General features: G+C 44.5%; 1 protein-coding gene across 1 annotated transcript in view; it reads right to left on the reverse strand.

The window, feature by feature from the left end:
• The window catches only part of Sap30 (SIN3-associated polypeptide 30), a 43,367-nt gene extending 29,703 nt beyond the window's left edge, over nucleotides 1–13,664 (reverse strand). Inside the window, exon 1 of the mRNA XM_070092816.1 lies at nucleotides 13,597–13,664. The gene's annotated coding sequence lies outside the window, so the exon portion shown is untranslated. The remainder of the gene's footprint in view (nucleotides 1–13,596) is intronic.
• Between the last annotated feature and the right edge of the window lie 12,227 nt (nucleotides 13,665–25,891).

Genomic DNA, 25,891 nt, shown 5'->3' on the forward strand with positions numbered 1-25,891 from the left:
CCCCCATCCTCTCCTTTCCCTTTCCTGTTTTCTGCCTTTGAGGTTGTTCCTTAGGCATTATAGTTCCTAGATCTGGGTAGGGGCTCCAGGGGTCCATCCCATTCCGTCGATGTGCTTGGTGGTGGTGTAGTTTTCTGTGGAATCTGGATCATCTGGAGATCCCAATCCCACTCCGGTCTACCATGGGAAGGTTTCGAGTGTTTCAGGTGACGGGTGTATCTCTGGAGGCTGCCTGTCGAATTCCAGGTGGCGGCAGCTGAAGGAGGTATGCTTTGTGACGGGTATCCAACCCTTTATTGTTCGCTGAGGTAGATGTGAGGTTGCTATTCCAGATTGCTGATTTACTGGCATGAAGGGTAGGGTATGGCACGGGTCTCACTCCACATCTGCAGAATGGAACTTATGCTGGAGTCCTCTTGGGCGTGGAGGGGGATTTGTGACCCTTTCATTCCTTCTAGAAGCTATCCCTCAACATTCACTCCCCTCCCCCTCCTCTTTTTTTTTTTTTTTTTTCTGAAAAAGAAAAAAAGTGACCTGACCATGGAGTCTCAGATCCATAAAAGACTGCCCCTCTCGGGTCCCTTTCTGCTACAGCACCCTCTTACAACCCTACTTTGTTATTGGACCATTCTTCGGATCTTTCTAATGTCCCAGTACCTTCTGCTGGTAGCGTTCCATTGCCTGCTCCTGGTATCGAGGTTCTGCCTGACTCCTTTGACACGCCCAACCTCCACACATCTTTGACCATGCTTCCAGCTTCTCCCTATATGGTTCAAAGATTTTCAGATCACCCATTCATCTCAGGATGTACCATCTCCAGTCCTGCACCTAAACGACCGCAACCTTTAGCTGATGACACTGCTTCGATTACCTCTCACTCTTCCCGGAAAGGACCAGCACGACACTCACTCCCCTTACACACTATGTTTCAAAGTACACATTGGACTAGGTTCTTCACTCTGCAGCTGACATTTCCCACTGACTATCATTCAGATCATAGTATCAGCAAGGCACTCCTGAGTCATGTTGGTCAAGGTATTTCATTCCCTGCTCTTAAGAGTGGTGCATGCATCATCATGGTGCAAAATGCTGGCCAGCCTCACAATCTTTCTCTTCTTACCTCCATAGATGCTATTCCAGTAACAATTCAAAAACATGTTTCTCTCAATTCTTATAGTGGTACTGTTATTCTGCCTCAAACCATTGCTCAACATGATTTCTGGACATGTGATGACATTCTGGAGCAACTTGAGCTCCAAGACCTCCCAATTCTTAAAGTGGACACTTGTGTACTACCTGCCTGTGGGCAGATAATCTTTCCCTGCAGTGTAGCTCACTTTTGACTGCCGTGAGCTTCCATCCTCTGTTTATGCTGTGGGACACCATTTACAAGCCCGAGAGGTGATCATAATGCCACAACAATGTAGAAATTGCTGGTGTTTTGGCCATCCAGTGGAATATTGCAGGTCCATGACAGAATGCCCAGTCTGTGGTGCTGCCAGCCATACCAGTGCATACTGCAACCTACCTCTCGTTTGCCTCCACTGTAATGAGGCTTACCCTACTTACTCTTGTCATTGCCAAGTTTACTTCAGAGAACAAGAAATCTGCCATGGCAGTCTCTCATCTCTGCCTCCAAGGGAAACTTCCACATCTTTCTAATTCTTGAGTTACCAAACAACAACCAACTTCTGTGGTACCTACTCCCACAATTTCCTCTGTGGTCACAACTTCCACAGTCACCCCTTTTTTCTAGCATTTTTGCAGTCCTGGCCTCTGAGGTCCTACCTCGTCACAAACTATCCTTGAGCCATCTTATCGTTTGAATGTATCTCCACAAGACCTCCCACAACTACACCTTCCCTTTGCCTCTCTACTTCTTCAAATTCTAAAACATCCTCAAAGCTCAAATCTCTAACACCTGTCATTTATTCTTCCCAAACATTTTTCCTTTCCAGTCTCTCTGCCTAGTACTTTAGCTCTTACTGTGTCTGTTACTGGTGTGGAAGTTCATCCTTTCTCTCGTACAATCCCTTCTTCTCCTGTCCCCTCCCAGGTTTCTTCCTCTCCTGTCCCCCTCCCAAGTTTCTTCGCAAGTTAACTCTTAACCTCACAACCTTCCCCTTCTTTAGTAACTTCCATCATCTCTCTGATCTTTACTCACCCTCCTTCCTCTGTCTCTGATGGGGAACTACCTGCAACTTCCTTGTCCTCTGAAACACTTGAAGGTATCTCCAAATGTACTGAGGAGACCAGACCATTGATGGACACTGAACCACCTCCAGTCACTCTCTTCCTCACTTTTCTAAACCATCTACACGATTCATTTCTTCACAGCGTTCCAATCCTTCGCTGCTGACTGGTCTTCCGCTACCACCTCGTGTAGATTTTGCTAACCTTTCTAGTCTAGAAACCTACTGCTTTTTATTTCCTGTATCCTTCTCTCTGTAAATCATGGCTTATTTACAGTGGAATATTCAAGACCTCAGAGGTAATAGAGTTGAGCTTCAGCTGTTTCTCTCCCAGTTTTCTGCTGTTTGTCTGTTTACGAGAACCTTAATTGTACTCCACTGTTATCCATCCTGTCTCTGGCTATATTTTATAATCACTGAGTCATTTTCCTAATGGAACTTAATGGAAGTGCACTCCTTGTACGAACAGGTATACCGTACCATCAGATCTTTGTACTTTGCTGCATTATACTGCAGCCCATATATACTTGAACAAGTGGTATACAGTCTGCTTTTTGTATCTTTCTCCATCTTGAGCTTTATCTATTCCAGATGTTGCATTTCTGGTCTCTTCCTTACCGTCACCTCGTCTCTTATTAGGTGATTTTGAGGCTCATCATTTCCTTTATTTGGTGATATTAATGCTCATCATTTCCACTGGGGGTCTCACTGTGACTTCTGCTGATCAGTTAGAGGCTCTTCCCACTTCTCTTCCCCTCCATGTATTAAATACAGGTACTCCCACTCATTATGACCCTGATATTCAATCTCTCTTTGCTCCTTATCAACTGCACTGCACGTTACCTGGTCTGTGCTCCCAGATTTACATGACAGCGATCATTGTCCTATCCTCTTTACTTCCTATTCATATTGTTGCCCTCCTCAAAGCCCATGTTGGCAGTTTGAATGGGTAAATTGGGACCTATACTCGTGTCAGACTGCTTTTAATGAGGAACCACCTTTGTCCTTTACTGACAAGCTGTTATGCCTATTTTTAACCTCAGTTTTAGCTGCAACTTCATGTTTGATCCCCCAACTTCTGGCAAGCACTCTCAGAAATACATGCCTTGGGGGTCTCCTGCTTGTGCTCTTGCAATACGTTTGAGACATTCTGCATGGGACCAATATTATTATAATAGGACCACAGAGCAACTACTTGATTTTAAGCAGGCAAGAGCAGCTGCCCAATGTGTCATCCATGAAACTAAATGCACTTGGTGGTGGGATTATATGGCTACTTCTGTGAATGCAGTCCCCTCAAGGCAGGTTCCTTGATGCTGGTGAGGGGGCTTTTGATCTAGGGAATTAGATCAGTGCTCCAGGTCCCTAAATTGAGCCTGAATACCTTCCACCCCCACCCCACCCCACAGGTGCTGTATAATCCCTACGGGTTTAACGCTCCCCCATGATTATAATAATAATGAGTGCAGTGTGGAAAAAAGTAGAGATTGAGTGGCAAGTACAGTACTCTCCACACCTGGCTCCCATTCTTATTGTTGCCAGTGTCAGCATAGCAAGACCTCTTGAAAGTTGCCATGAGATTGGAAATCTTGTCCGTATCTCTCGGGCTCCATCAATACCCCTGGTTTCTTTCCCCCAAGGCTGCCATAGAGAGCCCTTGGACTTTTCTTCTCGCAGAGAGGAGCCTTATAATGTGCATTTTACACTTCTAGAACTGGAGTCAACACTTTCTGCTTGCTGATCAAAGGCAGCTGGGCCTGATGGCATTCATGTGCATGTGCTCAGCAACCATGGTTCTACCTTTTTGTAAACCAGGTACTTCAAGAAATGATGCCTCACACTATCGTCCCATTGCTCTTACCAGTGCAGTTTGCAGGGTGATGAAATGTCTGGTAAACAGATGTTTGATGTGATATTTAGAGATGCATAATAGCCTCTCCCCTTGTCAATATGGTTTTTGTAAGGGCCACTCTAATAATGACCCCTTACTTCGCTTAAATACAGTACTTATGTTGGGAATGCCTTTGCTAGTAACCACTCAGTTTTTGCAGTCCTTTTTGATCTTGAAAAGGCATATGACATAACTTGGAGATATAACATCTTGGGCCAAGCTCATTCCTTTGGCCTCCAAGGTAATCTGCCATTTTTCCATAAAACTTATCTGAGAGATATTAGTGTGTTCAGGTTAATAACTTGTTTTCCCTGGACTTTGTCCAAGCTGAAGATGTCCCTCAGGAATGTGTCCTTAGCACCACACTTTTTCTACTTGCTATAAATGACCTGGCGTCCATTCTCCCTTCCAATGTTTGGTTATCACACAGTTGATGACTACACTATAGCTTGTGCAGGTGCTGACTGTTGCCTAGTAGTAGCCTCTCCAGAATGCTGTCAAAGTGTTTCTCATTGGGCCACTACTTGTGGGTTTAAATTTTCTAGTGCAAAAACACACCAGATTACTTTCACCAGACATTCAGTTGTCCGATACTCCATTGTACCTGTATGGCTCCTGTATCCCTAAATGTGATATGGTCAGATTTCTTGGCCTTCTGTTTGATCGCCAGTTGTCCTGGAAACCCCACAGCAACTTGCCATACCCGGCTGAACCTCCTTTAAACCCTCTCTCCTCTTTCATGGGGGGCGGATCTTCAAATTCTATTTCAACCGCATTCAGCCCTGATTTTATCGAAACTGGAGTTTGGCGACCAGATATATTCAGCAGCCTCTCCTGCAACTCTCTAAACTTGAGTTCATCCATCATCAGGGATTATGTTTATGTTTGGGTGCTTTTTGCTCCTCACCAGTTAAGAGTCTATATACAGAGGTGGATGTTCCATCCTTGAACAGTCACTGCAGTGTTCATTGCCTCCGCTGTCTTGTCCATTCTCATGACCTTCACAATCCTCCTATATACAGGATAGTAATGGACGTTAGTAGAGGTCCATTATTTGTTCGCCATCCCCATTTATTCCATCCCTTTTCCCTTTGTCTTCACTTGCTCTTGTTTTATCTTCTGTTGCCCTCTTTATATGTTTACGTAGCATCTAACTCTTCACTTCCCCCCCTTGGGAGGTTCCGACAGTTCGGGTCTGTTCTTCCCCACTGCCATGCACAAAAACTCAATTTCCTACAGTTGCTTCTCACACTCCTCTTAATCACTTCTGGTCTCATTTTCATGCTGTTGCAGTGTACACTGATGGTTCTAAATTCTCTGATGGTGTCAGATTTGCAGTAGTGTTTCTGGATAGCATAGTGCAAGTGCATTGATTAGACTCGGCTAGCATTTTACAGCTGAATTGTATGCAATTCTCATTGCAGTTATCTGTATTGCATCTAGGCCTTCCTCAACATTTGTAATCGTCTCAGACTCCTTTAGCACTTTGCAAGCTATTAGAAAATTTGATTCACCTCATCCTGTAGTTCTTCATGTACAACTTTAGTAACGCTGCATTACTAGCAAAAACAAAGAAATTGTTTTCTGCCAAGTCCCTGGTCATGTTGATGTTCATGGCAACGAGCAGGCAGACACTGCTGTGCAGTCTACAGTACATGACCTCCCAGTTTCATATAGAGTTATTCCATTCATAGACTATTTTGCTGTAATTTCTAACCATCTTTGCAACCGTTGGCAACAATGTTGGTCTGATACGACTCATAACAAATTACATTCTATTAAACCAAGTTAAGGTGTCTGGCCATCTTGTCATCAATACCGGGGTTGGGAGACAACACTCCCGTCTTGGCATCAGACACACTCATCTTACTCATGGGTATCTCATGGAGAGGCGCACTGTTCTGCTCTAAGAATTGTCAGGTTCCAGTTTCAATTTGCCATATTTACCTCTGACGTTGTCATCGCTCTAATGCCCTTACTTTATCTATCTTACTGACAGCCTCACCTCTGACTCATATTCCCTCTTTGACTTTTTGACAGCAACTGATTTATTACACAAACTTTGATGATAATTCCTTTTGCACTCCTCACAGCCCTTCCTAACTCTTCCTTTGTTGTCCTCTCCATCCTTTCTTATCCTTTGATCCTGCATCCCTCCCTGCCCTGCAGCACTGTATGACCCTAGAGGGTTTAGTGCTTCTCTTTGTTGATAATATTAATAGCATCCATGGTATTTCTTGGAAGGTATCACCCAGGGATACCAGGACACTACTGTATAACAAACCCAATTTGACCGTAGACTGATTGATATGAACACGAGGGGGTGTACAGTGCACCTTTAGCAATCATTACAACAGCTTTGAATAAAAAAATATTATGTTTGCAAAGCAGCATTGTATGACCATACTGGGTTTAGTGCTTTGTTTTGATTTTGATTTTATTTTTTATTATCACACTGGCCGATTCCCACGAAGGCAGGGTGGCCCGAAAAAGAAAAACTTTCACCATCATTCACTCCATCACTGTCTTGCCAGAAGGGTGCTTTACACTGCAGTTTTTAAACTGCAACATTAACCCCTCCTTCAGAGTGCAGGCACTGTACTTCCCATCTCCAGGACTGAAGTCCGGCCTGCCGGTTTCCCTGAACCCCTTCATAAATGTTACTTTGCTCACACTCCAACAGCACGTCAAGTATTAAAAACCATTTGTCTCCATTCACTCCTATCAAACACACTCACACATGCCTGCTGGAAGTCCAAGCCCCTCGCACACAAAACCTCCTTTACCCCCTCCCTCCAACCTTTCCTAGGCCGACCCCTACCTCACCTTCCTTCCGCTACAGACTGATACACTCTTGAAGTCACTCTGTTTCGCTCCATTCTCTCTACATGTCCGAACCACCTCAACAACCCTTCCTCAGCCCTCTGGACAACAGTTTTGGTAATCCCGCACCTCCTCCTAACTTCCAAACTACAAATTCTCTGCATTATATTCACACCACACATTGCCCTCAGACATGACATCTCCACTGCCTCCAGCCTTCTCCTCGCTGCAACATTCATCACCCATGCTTCACACCCATATAAGAGCGTTGGTAAAACTATACTCTCATACATTCCCCTCTTTGCCTCCAAGGACAAAGTTCTTTGTCTCCACAGACTCCTAAGTGCACCACTCACCCTTTTCCCCTCTTCAGTTCTATGATTCACCTCATCTTTCATAGACCCATCCGCTGACACGTCCACTCCCAAATATCTGAATACATTCACCTCCTCCATACTCTCTCCCTCCAATCTGATATCCAATCTTTCATCACCTAATCTTTTTGTTATCCTCATAACCTTACTCTTTCCTGTATTCACTTTTAATTTTCTTCTTTTGCACACCCTACCAAATTCATCCACCAATCTCTGCAACTTCTCTTCAGAATCTCCCAAGAGCACAGTGTCATCAGCAAAGAGCAACTGTGACAACTCCCACTTTATGTGTGATTCTTTATCTTTTAACTCCACGCCTTTTGCCAAGACCCTCGCATTTACTTCTCTTACAACCCCATCTATAAATATATTAAACAACCATGGTGACATCACACATCCTTGTCTAAGGCCTACTTTTACTGGGAAATAATTTCCCTCTTTCCTACATACTCTAACTTGAGCCTCACTATCCTCGTAAAAACTCTTCACTGCTTTCAGTAACCTACCTCCTACACCATACGCCTGCAACATCTGCCACATTGCCCCCCCCTATCCACCCTGTCATACGCCTTTTCCAAATCCATAAATGCCACAAAGACCTCTTTAGCCTTATCTAAATACTGTTCACTTATATGTTTCACTGTAAACACCTGGTCCACACACCCCCTACCTTTCCTAAAGCCTCCTTGTTCATCTGCTATTCTATTCTCCGTCTTACTCTTAATTCTTTCAATAATAACTCTACCATACACTTTACCAGGTATACTCAACAGACTTATCTCCCTATAATTTTTGCACTCTTTTGTCCCCTTTGCCTTTATACAAAGGAACTATGCATGCTCTCTGCCAATCCCTAGGTACCTTACCCTCTTCCATACATTTATTAAATAATTGCACCAACCACTCCAAAACTATATCCCCACCTGCTTTTAACATTTCTATCTTTATCCCATCAATCCCAGCTGCCTTACCCCCTTTCATTTTACCTACTGCCTCACGAACTTCCCCCACACTCACAACTGGCTCTTCATCACTCCTACAAGATGTTATTCCTCCTTGCCCTATACACAAAATCACAGCTTCCCTATCTTCATCAACATTTAACAATTCCTCAAAATATTCCCTCCATCTTCCCAATACCTCTAACTCTCCATTTAATAACTCTCCTCTTCTATTTTTAACTGACAAATCCATTTGTTCTCTAGGCTTCCTTAACTTGTTAATCTTACTCCAAAACTTTTTCTTATTTTCAACAAAATTTGTTGATAACATCTCACCCACTCTCTCATTTGCTCTCTTTTTACATTGCTTCACCACTCTCTTAACCTCTCTCTTTTTCTCCATACCTCTCTCTTTTTCTCCATATACTCTTCCCTCCTTGCATCACTTCTACTTTGTAAAAACTTCTCATATGCTAACTTTTTCTCCCTTACTGCTCTCTTTACATCATCATTCCACCAATCGCTCCTCTTCCCTCCCGCACCCACTTTCCTGTAACCACAAACTTCTGCTGAACACTCTAACACTACATTTTTAAACCTACCCCATACCTCTTCGACCCCATTGCCTATGCTCTCATTAGCCCATCTATCCTCCAATAGCTGTTTATATCTTACCCTAACTGCCTCCTCTTTTAGTTTATAAACCTTCACCTCTCTCTTCCCTGATGCTTCTATTCTCCTTGTATCCCATCTACCTTTTACTCTCAGTGTAGCTACAACTAGAAAGTAATCTGATATATCTGTGGCCCCTCTATAAACATGTACATCCTGAAGTCTACTCAACAGTCTTTTATCTACCAATACATAATCCAACAAACTACTGTCATTTTGCCCTACATCATATCTTGTATACTTATTTATCCTCTTTTTCTTAAAATATGTATTACCTATAACTAAACCCCTTTCTATACAAAGTTCAATCAAAGGGCTCCCATTATCATTTACACCTGGCACCCCAAACTTACCTTCCACACCCTCTCTAAAAGTTACTACTACTTTAGCATTCAGATCCCCTACCACAATTACTCTCTCACTTGGTTCAAAGGCTCCTATACATTCACTTAACATCTCCCAAAATCTCTCTCTCTCTCCTCTACATTCCTCTCTTCTCCAGGTGCATACACGCATATTATGACCCACTTTTCACATCCAACCTTTACTTTAATCCACATAATTCTTGAATTTACACATTCATATTCTCTTTTCTCCTTCCATAACTGATCCTTCAACATTACTGCTACCCCTTCCTTTGCTCTAACTCTCTCAGATACTCCAGATTTAATCCCATTTATTTCCCCCCACCGAAACTCCCCTACCCCCTTCAGCTTTGTTTCGATTAGGGCCAGGACATCCAACTTCTTTTCATTCATAACATCAGCAATCATCCGTTTCTTGTCATCCGCACTACATCCACGCACATTCAAGCATCCTAGTTTTATAAAGTTTTTCTTCTTCTCTTTTTTAGTAAATGTCTACAGGAGAAGGGGTTACTAGCCCATTGCTCCCGGCATTTTAGTTGCCTCATACGACACGCATGGCTTACGGAGGAAAGATTCTTTTCCACTTCCCCATGGACAATAGAAGAAATAAAGAAGAACAAGAGCTATTTAGAAAAAGGGGAAAAACCTAGATGTATGTATATATATATGCATGTGCGTGTTTTGATTATAATAATATATATGTATAATATTATGTTGGCAAAGCAAAAATTGAAAGGTGCACCTCCTACAATGCAGCTCTCAAAAACAGTGAGAAATATGGCAGACTTGCTGACTGCTGGCACATCACATTGTTTATTGTGAATTTGTGTGATTATCATGAATTTCTATACTCAACCCCTCCTCAATGGAGGTTCCTTGATGCTGGTGAGGGGCTCTTGATCTACGGAATTGGATCTATGCTCCAGTTCCCTGAATTGAGCCTGAATACCTTCCACCCCCCCCTTCCCCTAAAGGCGCTGTATAATCCCTACGGGTTAAGTGCTCCCCCATGATTATAATAATTTTTACTTGATGCTGTGTGGGTTAAGTGCTTACTGCTGAACATAATAATTTATGAATTTATATTTTACTCTACGGAGACCGGAACAGGACAGGAATCCATTTTATCAGTGTTGTACAGCGCTGTATGACCCTTGTGGGTTTAGCACTTGATAATGATAACATTGTGACAACAGGACGTTAAGCGAGGAACTTCCTGTGGGGGTAATGTAACCTACACAGAATATTAAGCACTGAAATGCACACTAGGCCTAATTCAGCCTACTTAAGAACTAGGCTTAGGTAATTAAGTAGGGGTTATTAAATATACAAAAAAAGCAGATAAGTGAACGCTACAATGGTAGAACAGTGATACAGTTGAAGAATGGTGGTAGAACAGTGATACAGTTGAAGAATGGTGGTAGAACAGTGATACGGTTGAACAATGGTGGTAGAACAGTGATACAGTTGGCACTAACATCCCATATCATAAAAATCTTTGAAAGGGTCCTAAGAAGCAAGATCACCACGCATCTAGAAACCCATCAGTTACACAACCCAGGGCAACATGGGTTTAGAACAGGTCGCTCCTGTCTGTCTCAACTATTGGACCACTACGACAAGGTCCTAAATGCACTAGAAGACAAAAAGAATGCAGATGTAATATATACAGACTTTGCAAAAGCCTTCGACAAGTGTGACCATGGCGTAATAGCGCACAAAATGCGTGCTAAAGGAATAACAGGAAAAGTCGGTCGATGGATCTATAATTTCCTCACTAACAGAACACAGAGAGTAGTCGTCAACAGAGTAAAGTCCGAGGCAGCTACGGTGAAAAGCTCTGTTCCACAAGGCACAGTACTCGCTCCCATCTTGTTCCTCATCCTTATATCCGACATAGACAAGGATGTCAGCCACAGCACCGTGTCTTCCTTTGCAGATGACACCCGAATCTGCATGACAGTGTCTTCCATTGCAGACACTGCAAAGCTCCAGGCAGACATCAACCAAATCTTTCAGTGGGCTGCAGAAAACAATATGAAGTTCAACGATGAGAAATTTCAATTACTCAGATATGGTAAACATGAGGAAATTAAATCGTCATCAGAGTACAAAACAAATTCTGGCCACAAAATAGAGCGAAACACCAACGTCAAAGACCTGGGAGTGATCATGTCGGAGGATCTCACCTTCAAGGACCATAACATTGTATCAATCGCATCTGCTAGAAAAATGACAGGATGGATAATGAGAACCTTCAAAACTAGGGAGGCCAAGCCCATGATGACACTCTTCAGGTCACTTGTTCTATCTAGGCTGGAATATTGCTGCACACTAACAGCACCTTTCAAGGCAGGTGAAATTGCCGACCTAGAAAATGTACAGAGAACTTTCACGGCACGCATAACGGAGATAAAACACCTCAATTATTGGGAGCGCTTGAGGTTCCTAAACCTGTATTCCCTGGAACGCAGGAGGGAGAGATACATGATTATATACACCTGGAAAATCCTAGAGGGACTAGTACCGAACTTGCACACGAAAATCACTCATTACGAAAGCAAAAGACTTGGCAGACGATGCACCATCCCCCCAATGAAAAGCAGGGGTGTCACTAGCACGTTAAGAGACCATACAATAAGTGTCAGGGGCCCGAGACTGTTCAACTGCCTCCCAGCACACATAAGGGGGATTACCAACAGACCCCTGGCAGTCTTCAAGCTGGCACTGGACAAGCACCTAAAGTCAGTTCCGGATCAGCCGGGCTGTAGCTCGTATGTTGGTTTGCGTGCAGCCAGCAGCAACAGCCTGGTTGATCAGGCTGTGATCCACCAGGAGGCCTGGTCTCAGACCGGGCCGCGGGGGCGTTGACCCCCGGAACTCTCTCCAGGTAAACTCCAGGTAAACAGTTGAAGAATGGTAGTAGAACAGTGATACAGTTGAATGGTGGTAGAACAGTGATACAGTTGAAGAATGGTGGTAGAACAGTGATACAGTTGAACAATGGTGGTAGAACAGTGATACAGTTGAATGGTGGTAGAACAGTGATACAGTTGAACAATGGTGGTAGAACAGTGATACAGTTGAACAATGGTGGTAGAACAGTGATACAGTTGAACAATGGTGGTAGAGCAGTGATACAGTTGAACAATGGTGGAAGAACAGTGATACAGTTGCAGAATGGTGGTAGAACAGTGATACAGTTGCAGAATGGTGGTGTTTTTGGGTATGCCCAAATGAGATCAATCTGTGGACTAAAATCACATTGGTATTAAGAGGATAACATCAAAGCTGCCTTCATAGAAAACCTGGAAACATTCTATAACAGATGGGAAAATAAAGTCTGGGCTGGATGGTATCGCCCTTGATGCTGGTCATGTAGTCAGAAACTGTAAGGCTGCAGGTGCTGCCCCGGTAGTCAGTAAATGTGGGGCTGATAGTGCTGTCCTGGTAGACAGTAATAGTGAGAATGGAGGTGCTGTCCTGGGTGACTAACGATGAAGCTGGAGGTGCTGTCCAGGTAGACAGTAAATGTACGCATGAAGGAATACATATAAATGACCTCGAGGGAGACAGGAGCTGTAGTGGGGAAACAAGTGTAGTCAAGGACAAGATAAAACCAATATTACAAACTAGTAATACCACAGGAGATAGCAAACAAGAGGACTCCACTAGCAATAGTGAGGATATATTACCAAAAACAACTGGTGGGAGCTCCATTGTTGGTGCTAGGGAGGATAGAAGTAAGACAGGGAAACATGCACCAACAGGGAATACAGTCACAGAAACCCAAGGCAAACGGAAACCAAGCCTGTGCACATACTATGCACTTGGTATCTGCAGGCATGGGAAATCTGGAAAAACAGATGGGACGTGCAACTATGACCACCCTAGAAAATGCCATGCCCATATGACAACAGGAAAATGCAAACTCCCTTCCTGTAAGCTTTTTCACCCTGAACTGTGTACCTCTTCAGTACAGGAAAGACTGTGCTATAACTTAAATTGCCAGGCACACCATCTAAAGGGGACAAAAAGATACAAAACATCCAGGCCATGGGAAAACCTGGGTAGCCACAGCCACTCAAGAGGGAGAGGTTTTTTAGTGCCAGGAAGAAAAAAAAAAAACTGGCAGGAAATGGCAGAAATCGTACACCAAATCCAGTCATTCCTGGAGTGGAACCACAGTCGATGGCCTCCACTCCAAACCAACAGATACAGATACTAATGCCGGAAAAAAAAAATCCTCCCCCAGTACCAACAATACCACCAGTCCGATAACATTCTTCTTTGCAAATATACAGGGTCTAAAGCCAGCAACAAACAACAAAATACCTTTCATCCGTGGACTGCTTGCAGAGGCAAAGGCAATGTTCGCGGCTTTCACTGAGACCCACATAAAGGATCACTTAGACAACGAAATATGGATCCCAGGTTACAACCTATACAGATGTGACAGAGTGAACAGGCAAAAGGGGGGGGGGGGGTTGGCCTGTACATTGCAGAGTCACTTGTTTGCACAGAACTGCTTAATGCCTCAAATGACGTAGTGGAAGTTTTAGCAGTAAAGGTCGAGAACCAAAACCTAGTCATTGTGGTAGTCTACAAGCCTCCGGATGCAACATCCCAGCAATTCCAGGAACAGCTGTCAAAAATTGACCACTGTCTGGAAAATTTTCCAGCTCCTGCCCCCAACATCTTGCTCCTGGAGGATATCAACTTAAGGCACCTAAAATGGAGGAATATAGCAAATAATGTTGCAGTGGTAACACCAGGAGGCAGCTCTGATGAAAACACACACACACGAGCTTTTAAATCTCTGCACAAAATTCAACTTATATCAGCAAATAATAGAGCCTACTAGACTGGAGAATACACTAGACCTCATCTTCACTAACAATGATGATCTGATAAGAAATGTCACCATATCAAAAACAATATACTCAGATCACAACATAATTGAGGTTCAGTCATGTATGCGCGGAGCCCCAGACCGACATAAGGAGATTAGTCACGAGGGAGCATTCACCAAATTCAACTTCAATAACAAAAACATAAAGTGGGACCAAGTAAACCAAGTCCTAACCGATATAAGCTGGGAAGATATACTAAGCAACACAGACCCAAACTTATGCCTAGAATAACAAAAAAGGCACAATACCGTGACTGGAAAGATACACAAATAACTCCCACATAAAAGAGAGAAGCTTACGACGACGTTTCGGTCCGACTTGGACCATTGACAAAGTCACACTTTGTGAATGGTTCAGGTTGGACCGAAACGTCGTCGTAAGCTTCTCTCTTTTATGTGCGGGTTATTTGTGTATTATGCCTAGAACAGATTAACTCGGTGGCACTCGATGTATGCACAAGGCTTATTCCTTTAAGAAAAAGGAGGAGTAGATGTAAAATAGAAAGAGACAGGCGCTCCCTTTACAGGCGACGGAAAAGAATAACAGAGCGGCTAAAAGAGGACAATATATCTGAAATGCCTAGGGAGACACTGGTCAGAGAAATAGCAAACATCGAACTCAAGCTAAAGGAATCTTATAGGAGTCAAGAATCGCCGGAAGAACTAAAAGACGTAAATGAAATCGAAAGAAACCCCAAGTATTTCTTCTCCTATGCCAAATCAAAGTCGAGAACAACGTCCAGTATTGGGCCCCTACTTAAACAAGATGGGTCCTACACAGATGACAGCAAGGAAATGAGTGAGCTACTCAAGTCCCAATATGACTCAGTTTTTAGCAAGCCGCTAACCAGACTGAGAGTCGAAGATCAAAATGAATTTTTTATGAGAGAGCCACAAAATTTGATTAACACAAGCCTATCCGATGTTATCCTGACGCCAAATGACTTCGAACAGGCGATAAATGACATGCCCATGCACTCTGCCCCAGGGCCAGACTCATGGAACTCCGTGTTCATCAAGAACTGCAAGAAGCCCCTATCACGAGCTTATACCATCCTATGGAGAGGGAGCATGGACACGGGGGTCGTCCCACAGTTACTAAAAACAACAGACATAGCCCCACTCCACAAAGGTGGCAGTAAAGCAACAGCAAAGAACTACAGACCGATAGCACTAACATCCCATATCATAAAAATCTTTGAAAGGGTCCTAAGAAGCAAGATCACCACCCATCTAGAAACCCATCAGTTACACAACCCAGGGCAACATGGGTTTAGAACAGGTCGCTCCTGTCTGTCTCAACTATTGGATCACTACGACAAGGTCCTAGATGCACTAGAAGATAAAAAGAATGCAGATGTAATATATACAGACTTCGCAAAAGCCTTCGACAAGTGTGACCATGGCGTAATAGCGCACAAAATGCGTGCTGAAGGAATAACAGGAAAAGTCGGTCGATGGATCTATAATTTCCTCACTAACAGAACACAGAGAGTAGTCGTCAACAGAGTAAAGTCCGAGGCAGCTACGGTGAAAAGCTCTGTTCCACAAGGCACAGTACTCGCTCCCATCTTGTTCCTCATCCTCATATCCGACATAGACAAGGATGTCAGCCACAGCACCGTGTCTTCCTTTGCAGATGACACCCGAATCTGCATGACAGTGTCTTCCATTGCAGACACTGCAAGGCTCCAGGCGGACATCAACCAAATCTTTCAGTGGGCTGCAGAAAACAATATGAAGTTCAACGATGAGAAATTTCAATTACTCAGATATGGTAAACACGATGAAATTAAATCTTCATCAGAGTACAAAACAAATTCTGGCCACAAAATAGAGCGAAACACCAACGTCAAAGACCTGGGAGTGATCATGTCGGAGGATTTCACCTTCAAGGACCATAACATTGTATCAATCGCATCTGCTAGAAAAATGACAGGATGGATAATGAGAACCTTCAAAACTAGGGAGGCCAAGCCCATGATGACACTCTTCAGGTCACTTGTTCTATCTAGGCTGGAATATTGCTGCACACTAACAGCACCTTTCAAGGCAGGTGAAATTGCTGACCTAGAAAATGTACAGAGAACCTTCACGGCGCGCATAACGGAGATAAAACACCTCAATTACTGGGAGCGCTTGAGGTTCCTAAAACTGTATTCCCTGGAATGCAGGAGGGAGAGATACATGATTATATACACCTGGAAAATCCAAGAGGGACTAGTACCGAACTTGCACACGAAAATCACTCACTCAGGAGGTATGTGAGGAGCTGAACAGGAGATTTAAGGAAGTTTTTACAGTAGAGACAGGAAGGGCTGTGGGAAGACAGCACAGAAGGGAACATCAAGAGGGAATATACCAACAAGTGTTGGATGACATACGAACAACTGAGGAGGAGGTGAAGAAGCTCTTAAGTGACCTTGACACCTCAAAGGCGATGGGACCGGACAACATCTCCCCATGGGTCCTTAGAGAAGGAGCAGAGATGCTGTGTGTGCCTCTAACCACAATCTTCAACATATCCCTTGAAACTGGGCAACTACCTGAGAAATGGAAGACAGCTAATGTAGTCCCCATATTTAAGAAAGGAAACAGAAACGAGGCACTAAACTACAGACCTGTGTCTCTGACATGTATTGTGTGCAAAGTCATGGAGAAGATTATCAGGAGGAGAGTGGTCGAACACCTGGAAAGGAACAAGATTATAAATGAAAACCAGCATGGGTTCATGGAAGGCAAATCTTGTATCACAAACCTCCTGGAGTTTTATGACAAGGTAACAGAAGTAAGACACGAGAGAGAGGGGTGGGTAGATTGCGTTTTCCTAGACTGCAGGAAGGCCTTTGACACAGTTCCCCACAAGAGATTAGTGCAGAAGCTGGAGGATCAGGCACACGTAAAAGGAAGGGCACTGCAATGGATAAGGGAATACCTGACAGGGAGGCAGCAACGAGTCATGGTACGTGAAGAGGTATCACAATGGGCGCCTGTTACGAGCGGGGTCCCACAGGGGTCAGTTCTAGGACCAGTGCTATTTTTGATATATGGGAACGACATGATGGAAGGAATAGACTCTGAAGTGTCCCTGTTCGCAGATGACGTGAAGTTGATGAGAAGAATTAAATCGGACGAGGATGAGGCAGGACTGCAAAGAGACCTGGACAGGCTGGACATGTGGTCCAGTAACTGGCTTCTCGAATTCAATCCAGCCAAATGCAAAGTCATGAAGATTGGGGAGGGGCAAAGAAGACCGCAGACAGAGTATAGGCTAGGTGGACAAAGACTACAGACCTCACTCAGGGAGAAAGACCTTGGGGTGACCATAACACCGAGCACATCACCGGAGGCACACATCAACCAAATAACCGCTGCAGCATACGGGCGCCTGGCAAACCTGAGAATAGCGTTCCGATACCTTAATAAGGAATCGTTCAAGACACTGTACACTGTGTATGTTAGGCCCATACTGGAGTATGCAGCACCAGTCTGGAACCCACACCTGGTCAAGCACGTCAAGAAGTTAGAGAAAGTACAAAGGTTTGCAACAAGGCTAGTCCCAGAGCTCAAGGGAATGTCGTACGAGGAAAGGTTAAGGGAAATCGGACTGACGACACTGGAGGACAGAAGGGTCAGGGGAGACATGATAACGACATACAAGATACTGCGGGGAATAGACACGGTGGACAGAGATAGGATGTTCCAGAGAGGGGACACAGGGACAAGGGGTCACAACTGGAAGCTGAAGACTCAGACGAGTCACAGGGACGTTAGGAAGTATTTCTTCAGTCATAGAGTTGTCAGCAAGTGGAATAGCCTAGCAAGTGAAGTAGTGGGGGCAGGAACCATACATAGTTTTAAGAAGAGGTATGACAAAGCTCAGGAAGCAGAGAGAGAGAGAGGATCCAGTAGCGATCAGTGAAGAGGCGGGGCCAGGAGCTGAGTCTCGACCCCTGCAACCACAATTAGGTGAGTACAATTAGGTGAGTACACACACAGTTTAGTTTAATATCTTTATTATGCACCCCATACCCATCCTGTGGGCGGTAGTCAAAAGATTACAAAGGTACATAATGGGTCCAGTGACTGGACCCCAAAGTTATGATAGCTGAACTAGTTACAAAGGTAATGAACTCCAGGTAGATCTGGTCACAATCATGGCAAGTTACAGAGATAATGAATCAGCTTCACTCCTATAAATGGTTACAGTCATGAACAAATTACAAAGTAATGAACCACTGATACGTCCACACCTGGTCACAATTGTAATGAGTTATAAATGCAAATATTAAGTGGATCATACACCCACACTAGCGCGCGCGCACACATACACACACCAGGGCGCACGCACGGACATGTGCACACGAGCGTATAAATATATGCATACACACAAGGATGCACACCCACACACAGAGCAGGACAGAACAGCAAGGGCAAGCACACACACACAACTACTCTCAGAACCATACAACCTATCACACCATCCCAACACACACTACAATCCATACCCACAGCCTCCACCCAACACCGAGCTATAGAATCTCACAGTATGCCACCAGGTCTCCCACCCTCACAGGCCCCCCAAACCACAGTGTTGGAAAGGAAACTGAAGGTATGGTACACAAACGCTGATGGAATAACAAATAAGTGGGAGGAGTGGCACGAAAGAGTCAAAGAAGCATCACCGGACATCATAGCTCTCACAGAAACCAAGCTTACAGGTATGATAACAGATGCCATCTTTCTAACGGGATACCAAATCCTGAGGAAAGACAGAGGGAACAGGGGGGGTGGAGGAGTGGCGTTGCTGATCAAAAATCGCTGGAATTTTGATGAGCTGGAGAGAGGAGATAGCGGAGAAGAAAGTCATTACATAGTGGGAACACTTCACTCTGGAGGTCCCAAGGTGGTAATAGCAGTGATGTATAACCCACCACAGAACAGCAGGAGGCCAAGGCAAGAGTACGACGAGAGCAATAGAGCGATGGTTGACACACTGGCTAGAGTGGCCAGAAGAGCTCATGCATGCAGGGCAAAGCTCCTGATCATGGGTGACTTTAACCACAAGGAGATCGATTGGGAGAACTTGGACCCACATGGGGGCCAAGATACATGGAGGGCTAAGATGATGGAGGTGGTACTGGAGAACTTCATGTACCAACACGTAAGGGACACTACAAGAGAGAGAGGAGAGGATGAACCAGCAAGGCTGGACTTAGTATTCACCTTCAGTAGTGCAGATATCGAGGACATCACATATGAAAGACCCCTTGGGGCCAGTGACCATGTGGTTTTAAGCTTCGAATACACAGTAGAGCTACAAGTGGAGGGAGAAGCAGGAAGGCCAGGACGAATGAAGCCAAACTACAAGAAAGGGGACTACACAGGAATGAGGAACTACCTGAACGGGGTTCAGTGGGACAGAGAACTGGCAGGGAAGCCAGTTAATGAGATGATGGAATATGTAGCAACAAAATGCAAGGAGGCTGAGGAGAGGTTTGTACCCAAGGGTAACAGGAGTAATGAAAAAGCCAGGATGAGCCCATGGTTTACCCAAAGGTGCAGGGAGGCAAAAACCAAGTGTGCTAGGGAATGGAAGAAATATAGAAGGCAAAGGACCCAGGAGAATAAGGAGAACAGTCGTAGAGCCAGAAACGAATATGCACAGATAAGAAGGGAGGCCCAAAGACAATATGAAAATGACATAGCAGCGAAAGCCAAATCTGACCCGAAACTGTTGTACAGCCACATCAGGAGGAAAACAACAGTCAAGGACCAGGTAATCAGGCTAAGGAAGGAAGGAGGAGAGACAACAGGAAATGACCGTGAAGTATGTGAAGAACTCAACAAGAGATTCAAAGAAGTGTTCACAGAGGAGACAGAAGGGACTCCAGAAAGACGGAGAGGTGGGGCACACCACCAAGTGCTGGACACAGTGCACACAACCGAGGAAGAAGTGAAGAGGCTTCTGAGTGAGCTAGATACCTCAAAGGCAATGGGGCCAGATAACATCTCCCCATGGGTATTGAGAGAGGGAGCAGAGGCACTATGTGTACCCCTAACAACAATATTCAATACATCTATCGAAACAGGGAGATTGCCTGAGGCATGGAAGACAGCAAATGTAGTCCCAATCTTTAAAAAAGGAGACAGACATGAAGCATTAAACTACAGACCAGTGTCACTGACATGTATAGTATGCAAAATCATGGAGAAGATTATCAGGAGAAGAGTGGTGGAACACCTAGAAAGGAATGATCTCATCAACAGCAGCCAGCATGGTTTCAGGGACGGGAAATCCTGTGTCACAAACCTACTGGAGTTCTATGACATGGTGACAGCAGTAAGACAAGAGAGAGAGGGGTGGGTGGATTGCATTTTCTTGGACTGCAAGAAGGCGTTTGACACAGTTCCACACAAGAGATTGGTGCAAAAACTGGAGGACCAAGCAGGGATAACAGGGAAGGCACTACAATGGATCAGGGAATACTTGTCAGGAAGACAGCAGCGAGTCATGGTACGTGGCGAGGTGTCAGAGTGGGCACCTGTGACCAGCGGGGTCCCGCAGGGGTCAGTCCTAGGACCAGTGCTGTTTCTGGTATTTGTGAACGACATGACGGAAGGAATAGACTCTGAGGTGTCCCTGTTTGCAGATGACGTGAAGTTGATGAGAAGAATACACTCGATCGAAGACCAGGCAGAACTACAAAGGGATCTGGACAGGCTGCAGACCTGGTCCAGCAATTGGCTCCTGGAGTTCAATCCCACCAAGTGCAAAGTCATGAAGATTGGGGAAGGGCAAAGAAGGCCGCAGACGGAGTACAGTCTAGGGGGTCAGAGACTACAAACCTCACTCAAGGAAAAAGATCTTGGGGTGAGTATAACACCAGGCACGTCTCCTGAAGCGCACATCAACCAAATAACTGCTGCAGCATATGGGCGCCTAGCAAACCTCAGAACAGCATTCCGACATCTTAATAAGGAATCGTTCAGGACCCTGTACACCGTATACGTTAGGCCCATATTGGAGTATGCGGCACCAGTTTGGAACCCACACCTAGCCAAGCACGTAAAGAAACTAGAGAAAGTGCAAAGGTTTGCAACAAGACTAGTCTCAGAGCTAAGAGGTATGTCCTACGAGGAGAGGTTAAGGGAAATCAACCTGACGACACTGGAGGACAGGAGAGATAGGGGGGACATGATAACGACATACAAAATACTGAGAGGAATTGACAAGGTGGACAAAGACAGGATGTTCCAGAGATTGGACACAGTAACAAGGGGACACAGTTGGAAGCTGAAGACACAGATGAATCACAGGGATGTTAGGAAGTATTTCTTCAGCCACAGAGTAGTCAGTAAGTGGAATAGTTTGGGAAGCGATGTAGTGGAGGCAGGATCCATACATAGCTTTAAGCAGAGGTATGATAAAGCTCACGGCTCAGGGAGAGTGACCTAGTAGCGATCAGTGAAGAGGCGGGGCCAGGAGCTCGGACTCGACCCCCGCAACCTCAACTAGGTGAGTACAACTAGGTGAGTACACACACACACCCACACACACACACACCAACACCCACACACACACCCTCACACACACCCACACACACACCCTCACACACACCCTCACACACACCCACACACACACACCCATACACGCACACACACACCCACACACGCACACACACACCCACACACCCACACACACACACACAGACACACAGACACACACATACACACAGACACACACACACACACACACACACACACACACACACACACACACACACACACACACACACACACACACACACACACACACACACACACACACACACACACACTCAGCAATCAGCGAAGAGGCGGGGCCAGGAGCTGTGAATCGACCCCTGCAACCACAAATAGGTGAGTACAAATAGGTGAGTACACACACACACACACTCACACACACACACACACACACACACACACACACACACACACACGTGGTAATGCTTTATTTACAGCTAGCAAAGTCAGGGTATTTCTCCAGAATGGTCTGCAATATACCACTGTGGATAAAATACTTTGCCATTTCTTGAACATTTCTGAGTGAGTTGTTTCTAAATTCATTAATTTGATCACACTCCAGTACATAATGACGCAGGGTGTGACAATAGTCCATCTGGCAAAGTTTACATTTCGTTTGGTCTACATCTGGTGGTGGTGATTTAACCTGCCAAAGATACTTGTAACCCAGCCGGAGCCGGGCGGTAGTGACATCCAAGAGTCTGCTTATTTTGTTGGATGCACCATAGACATGTGGCTCCTCCTGCATGATGGAATGGTGATAGATGGACTGACTTGTGTCAATCTCCCTAAGTCTTAAGTCAATAAAGTTCATTTGAAGTTCTTTTCGTATTATTGTTCTCAAACTGCTAACTGACAACCCAAGATTGTAATCTACTCCCTCTTTGAAAGCATACAGCTTAGCCAATTTATCAGTTCTATCATGCATCTGAAGACCAATGTGAGATGGAATCCACAGCATGTGCACTCTGACTCCACTGTCCACAATCTTACCATATCTATGTCTGGCTTCTGACACAAGCATGCCACAATTTATACTTAATGAGTTGAGAGCATTTATGGATGACAGAGAATCAGTTACAATTAAAGTGTCAGCCTTAGATACATGGACACATTTGAGTGCAAGGAGTATGGCAAACAGTTCTGTTTGAAGGGTAGAGGCTCAGTTATTGATGCGTGCTCCAATTTCTTTATGAGAGCCATCACTCTGTGTGACAACAGCAGCACTACCAGCTGCACCAGTGGACTGGTGAACAGAACCATCGACGTAAATAATTTGTGAAAGAGTGTTCTGTGTGACTAAGTTATCAATACAGCTTAAGGCATCATGTTTGGCTTCAAGACGAAGCTTTGGGGGGAAATGGAGGAATGGTAGTTTGGAATGGGGTAAGATAAGATAAGATAAGATAAGATTTCGTTCGGATTTTTAACCCCGGAGGGTTAGCCACCCAGGATAACCCAAGAAAGTCAGTGCGTCATCGAGGACTGTCTAACTTATTTCCATTGGGGTCCTTAATCTTGTCCCCCAGGATGCGACCCACACCAGTCGACTAACACCCAGGTACCTATTTGCTGCTAGGTGAACAGGACAACAGGTGTAAGGAAACGTGTCGAAATGTTTCCACCCGCCGGGAATCGAACCCGGGCTCTCCGTGTGTGAAGCGGGAGCTTTAGCCACCAGGAGCAGGGAAATGTCTCTGTTGTCTAACTTGATATAGATCATGTAGCTGGTTCATGCGGAGGTCGGTTCCAGTTTTTTCGATCCATCTGGAAGGATGTTCACCAGTGCTAAGGAAAGTTTGGAGGGCTTCTGTGCAGGGGTTTGAATGGGCTAGCCTAAGCATATTGACCCCAATAAGGATATTTCTTTCAGTAACACGATCTCTAATGCTTGGAATATTAAGTTCTTTCCGCATATTTAAAATTTTGGCAGTACGAGGGCATCCTAGGATGATCCTCATTGCTTCGTTTTGCAGTTTTTCCAGCCCTCCAAGCTTCCAGTCAGACACGAGTGCAAGTAGTGGCGCCGCATAATCAACCAATGATCTAATATAAGCAAGATACATCATTTTCACAATTTTAACATTAGCACCATACCTGGGATGAAAACCTGCCACAACTCTAAGTGCTCTCAGCCTTTCTTTGTATTGGCGACAAAGTCTCGTTACAACAGGTCCAAGTAGTGGAACCTCAAAGCCCAGATACCTGTATCTGCTTACATATTCTAGAAGAAACCCATCATGCAACTGGATCTGACGAACTGTGCCTCTCTGTCGAGGAGGACGCCTGTTGAGTATCTTTGTTTTATCCCCTGAGATTATTAACCCCAGGTCCTGACACGAGGCTAGTACATGATTAAGAATGTTTTGGGTGTTGGAGAATCCGGTGGTGTGAATCATTGTCATCAGCAAAACTAACCATATAATGATGGGGCTGGCTAGGCATGGCATTAAGTAAGGCATTAATCAAAATGTTGAAAAGTGTGGGACTAAGCACACCTCCCTGTGGGGTTCCTAATTCAAAATCTTTAGTTACACTTCTATGTCCCTGGAACAACACAGACGACTTTCTGTTGGACAGGTAACCTTTAATCCAGCGGAGAAGCCATCCTCCAACATCCATTCTGGCAAGTTCACTAATGATTACATGTCGGTTGGCTACATCAAAAGCGGATTTAAGGTCAAGGAACGTAGCGTATGAGCTGTCAGTGTGCAGAGTGAGAAAGGTGGTAATGCAATGATGCACACTCCTTCCATGCATGAAGCCATGCAACCGGGGTGACAAGAATTCCTTAATTCTGTGCATAAGACGATTAAGAATCATCCTTTCGAATGTTTTACACAAGCAGCTAGTAAGGGATATTGAGCGAAATGAGTTTTGTTGATTGGGCTTCGGAATGGGAATAATGAGGCTATTGGTCCATGATTTAGGGAGTTCCCCAGTGACATAACTCATGTTATATAATTCAAGTAAAGGATTACCTGGTACTCGACACAGCAATCTGAGTATGTTGTAAGTAATACCATCCTCACCAGGCGACGTGGAGTTGCCCTTAGTTAGTGCTGCATCAAGTTCATAATTTTGTGAAAGGAATGTTGCAGTCATCTGCCTTGCTGAGCATAAAGCAAACAAGTCTCTCCCTTGCATCATATTTGTCCAATAATTTCGCCTGTGTGGTACTGGGAAGACTGTCATAGCTAGATGTAGCAGCCCAAGCACTGACTAACTCATTCGCCCTATGCAAGGGATGAGGGTGCGCGATCTGCCCAGTTCTGTTACCCTTAATTCTATTTATGTCCCTCCATGCCCGGCTAAGTGGGGTGTGAGCATTAAGACCGTTGACAAATTGTTCCCAGTCTGTTTGCCGCAGCTCTGTCATACGCTCTCTGGCAGCAGCAAGGGCAGTTTGGAAGAGGCTCAGCATTTCAGGGGTACGATGGTTTCTATAGGCTAGGCCTAGTCTGCGAGCAGTACGTTTCAATATTCGAAGTTTAGAATCATTGTAATAGGTATGGTTTTTATAAGACTTATGATTATTATGGAAGTCATTTGGATTTAGAGTAGTAGGAGGTTTCAGAGGCGGCTCTAAGAAGTTCTGAATACTGCTCACAAGGTCATTGTTAAAAGTCTCGACAGAGGTACACTCATAGGAATTATACCAGTCAGTCACATGTGCAACAAAGTCATCATGTTGATCAGGGGAAACATTAAGACGTTTCCGTTTGAATATCCCACCAGGGAGAATAGTATTACCAATATCTAGAGAGGTTAGCCTTGGGAAATGATCAGACGCTATATCTGTTACAATAGAAGACTCACAGCTGGCAGAAGTAATGTTGAAGCCCAGGCACAGATCAAGGACACCTCCATAGATATGTGTGGGTTCAAGGTCACCTACAATTTGCACATTATCATGACTGTTTAAGAGTGACAACAGTTGATTGCCATTACGATTACCAAACTGAGAGTTTCCAATGCTTTTGTGTCTTGCATTATAATCACCAATAATGAGAGTAGGTTCAGACTGAGCACAAGTTGGGAGCTCCAAGTAATTAAACTTATCAGCAGGAGCGTACAAGTTAAATATGTTGAGAGCAGAGTTCCCAATATAAATCCTAACACCGTGATATTGTAGCCCCTCTGTTTTCTTAT

The sequence above is a fragment of the Cherax quadricarinatus genome, chromosome 3 (genome assembly GCF_038502225.1).
Source record: "Cherax quadricarinatus isolate ZL_2023a chromosome 3, ASM3850222v1, whole genome shotgun sequence".
Classification (NCBI taxonomy): domain Eukaryota; kingdom Metazoa; phylum Arthropoda; class Malacostraca; order Decapoda; family Parastacidae; genus Cherax; species Cherax quadricarinatus.